A 3,862-nucleotide genomic window follows, 5' to 3' on the forward strand; every position below is an offset into this window, starting at 1 on the left:
CCCGGGGCCGCCGAGGAGCAGCGGCAGCTGCGCTCCCGCCGCCGGGAAAAACAGCTCTGCAGCCTGACCCCCTGCGCCTCCCCGCCCCCGGCACAGCTCCGCCGGCCGCCCGGGAGGGAGGGAGGGAGAGAGGCTGGGCTGAGCCCCCGCCCGCCCCGGGTCACCGGCCGGCCCGGGGGAGCCGCTCGGGGGGCAGCAGTGCGGCTGGTGGAGGGACAGCTGGTCCGAAGCAGAGCGGATGGAGGGACAGCTGGTGCGGGACAGGAAGCCACTTCCCACCACCCCCGGTCAATTCAGTCGTTTTTAAAGCCAAACAATGGCGTTTCGGGGCTTGACCTGGGGAGATGAGAGCCTGGCTATTGCTTGCCTACTGTTTATCGCTTTGCCATGACCTCCCCGAGTTAAACTTTGCAAAGTTATCTGCATTAACTCACAAACGTGAATCTGGGGGAAAGTACTCATAAAGCGTTTGATAAAAACCAGATCCCATTTCAGCAACGTGCTCCAGGTAACGTATGAACAAAAGCTGAACTCAAATTGCCAAAGTCTGTTTTCTTTAAATGATTTTTTTTTTTAAAGGGTAGGTGTTGAATCTGACTTTACCAAAGGCAATTATGAACTTTGCAGGAGTCATAAACATATAGTTTGAGTCATAAACATGTAGTTCAAGTCATCAACACACAATGAAGTATTTTATTTCTCTCTCTTGCAAATAGGCTTGTATTAGTTGTCACGTGGATTTCTAAGACTAGTGTGTAAATAGTAGGTGTTTGAGCCGTGTGAAATCATCCAACAAGCATGAAGTGTTCTCAGCTCCAAATGGACAGATTCTATGTCCTTAGTCAAAACCCAACCTAAAATCAGACTCAAAAATTGAAAAGTCAGTAAGCAATCTTACAAAGTAGGTGATGTCATGTCAGAATGATGCTAACTAAAAATTATTAATAAATTGTTAATAATTGCTTACCAAGCATCTGTCTTTAAAAGGCTGACTGCAAGAAAGGGCATTTGCAACACGTTTCAGTTAGGACCAGGCATTTCTGAAAGATCTGAGAAACACTGAGCTCTGACCAAAGCCTTCACTAGTAAGCAATACGTTAAGCACATAATCCGATTTTTTCTGATCCTGCTTTCTGAGAAATTAAGCAAACGTTGGGAGAGTTTTACTCAGAATTGAAGCCTCATCCCTGAAGTGAACAGGCAGTTGGAGTAGATGATGGTTGTAGGTCCCTTCCAACTTAAATATTCTATTCTATTTCTTTTCCTAACAGTGTCATAGAATCATGGAATCACAGAATACCAGGTTGGAAGGGATTTCAAGGATCATCTGGTCCAACGTTTCTTGGCAAAGTCCAGGCTGGACAAAATGGTCCAGCACCCTGTCCAGTAGAATCTTAAAAGTGTCCAGTGTTGGGGAATCCACGACCACTTCACTTCACTGGGGAGATTATTCCAATGGTTGATCATTCTCATTGTGAAAAATGTCCCTATTGTGTCCAACCAGAACCTTTCTAGGAGTCACTTGCATCCATTACCCCTCATCTTTTCCATGTGACTCCATGTAAAAAGGGAGTCTTCATCTTTGCTTCAAAAGAGAGACAGTGTTCTCTCTTCATGACACTGCTTGTGTCTCCTCAGTTGTCCCCATCACTGGTTCTGCAAAAAGTGCAGGAAGCTCTGTAGGAGACAATTCAGTAAGAATTAGCTTATAAAGGAAGTTTTTCCCCATAATCCCTTCAGTAAGCATGCAGGTTTTGCCTTGGCGGGCTCAGATGATTGTTCTTCGTATTTTCCTTGTTTTCATCATCCTGTAAATATGCATTGAGGGTATTCACAGCTGAACTTTCTGATATTTTATTATACACAAAAGAGATTATTGTACTGGGTTTATTTTTCCTTTAGTGTTTGTTTGCGTGTGTTTTCAACTTGCTGCTCTTTGGCTTCATTAACTAAGCGAATAACACATTGGAAAAAACAAACTAGTTATCATAAGCAATTTATGCAGTAAAACTGCAATCTCTGCTTTCTCTGGGTATTGAAGATACCTATCTTCAGTAAGTGTCAATAGAATAATGGAATAATAATAACAGAACAATGGAATAGTTAATTTAAAAGTTTAAAACTTTTAAACCCTGTTGTTTTTCCGTAACCTGATGTGCAAAAACTTTTTTCTTCTGTTCAAAGATGACCTTGATTCATCAAGAATAAATAAATGAGGTGAGCGCAGAGTCAGTGGCTCTGGAAGGTGTCCTCGCTGCTGATTTTGTAACACCTCGAACTACATAAGGAATGTCCAAGACAAGTAAATGTCAAGCCTCCTTTCAGCAAGCCTTGGCAGCCTCATCATGACGAATAAATAGGACAAGCAGAGTTGAGCTGGCAGCAGAAAAACCAGTAAAAGCACATACTCCCAGTGGTTCAGAAGGTGGTAGTTTCTTTCCCAGTATGAATGTGAGCATGAACTCACTCCCTGCAAATGTTCTGGCCCAAGAGTATTTCTATGAGAGGCATAAGTAAGATGATAATGGTGCCTTAGTGAAGAAGGGATGAAATAGTATTCCCTGAACCAGGTGGTGAGAGGGGAGCACAGAAGAGAAAGCGAGATGATGAAGGATAAAGTGAAAAGCCATGTGTTTTACAGGTGTCTTGCATCCCCTTAGGTCTGTGGAGCGAGCTGGATTTCACTTCTTTCCTAAGCAGTTTTCCCAGGCAGATGACCTTAAGCTGACTTTGTTCCACAGGAATGCAGTACCCTCAGCAGGACCCTAAGGAAAAGCATTTAGTATTTCCACTGAGATTGCAGGCAAGCCTCATGGATCTGTGTCCTTGTTGAACGGTTTTGCTAGTGGTTATTTTTGCTTTCTATAAGGAAAATTACAGTTTTTAAAATACTGTGTCTCATAAGCTGACAGCCCACTTTTGGAGCCCTCTGAGCTACATGAATTTCCAAGATAGCAAATCTAAACTAATCCTGGTTTTACCCAGGTGTGTCCATTCTGCTGCCAGCATTTACACTAAATCTTTGGGCGGGGTGATTAGATAGTGGGTGTAAAAGATCAGCAGATATAAATACTTCAGGCCTGTAATTGCCAGCCTCTGCTTTGATACTGTGTATTGCAGCAGGGGACTTCTATAGGAATGGATCTGTATTATGTATAATTTATCAGCCTGCACATGTACTGCTGGGAGCATGGTAAGAGAAAAGCAGCTAGCTTCTGCTGCTACCTGCAAGTTCTGTGGATGGTATTTTTGAGGCACCAAGGGTTAATAAAACACCCCCCAGGCATTCCCAAGGTCTGATCACTCAAAAGCTTAATCTTTTGTTTTCTTTTTTTACTGTCCATCAAATGTAGATAGTTCTGGCACCCCAAACGTATCTGAGGACACAAAGAATCCTTCACAGAAGAAAAAAGGTGGTATGCAGCTGGTGGGACAGAACCTGTCCAAAACAACAGTGACCTGCAAACACAGGTAAGATCATCCATGTTGTGCATCTTTTCAGTGCTTCTAGGAAACTCTGAAAATGTTTCTTCCTTGGTAAGTAAAAAGTTTGTTAGAAATATTTTATGATTGTGCGTTTTGCCTGTGTTTCGGTCATTCCCCACTTGCCTCCATGTCTTGCCCAGGTGTGCTGTGCAGCCAGCACTCTGGTAGAAATGGAAGCACCTCCCCTGCCTTCAATGGAAGTGAGCTCAGTTATACCAGCCATGAATTTGTCTGTATGACAGAGTAAAAAGGCTGCTGCTTCAAATGCTACACAGTTCAGGAGTCATGAAGAATCACTTTAACATGATGTCTAGATTATGACCGTACCACAGTATTCACAGTGCCACTAATCATTCCTAGTCTTGTGGACACCTGT

This window comes from Nesoenas mayeri, assembly GCF_963082525.1.
Source record: "Nesoenas mayeri genome assembly, chromosome: 4".
Taxonomy (NCBI): domain Eukaryota; kingdom Metazoa; phylum Chordata; class Aves; order Columbiformes; family Columbidae; genus Nesoenas; species Nesoenas mayeri.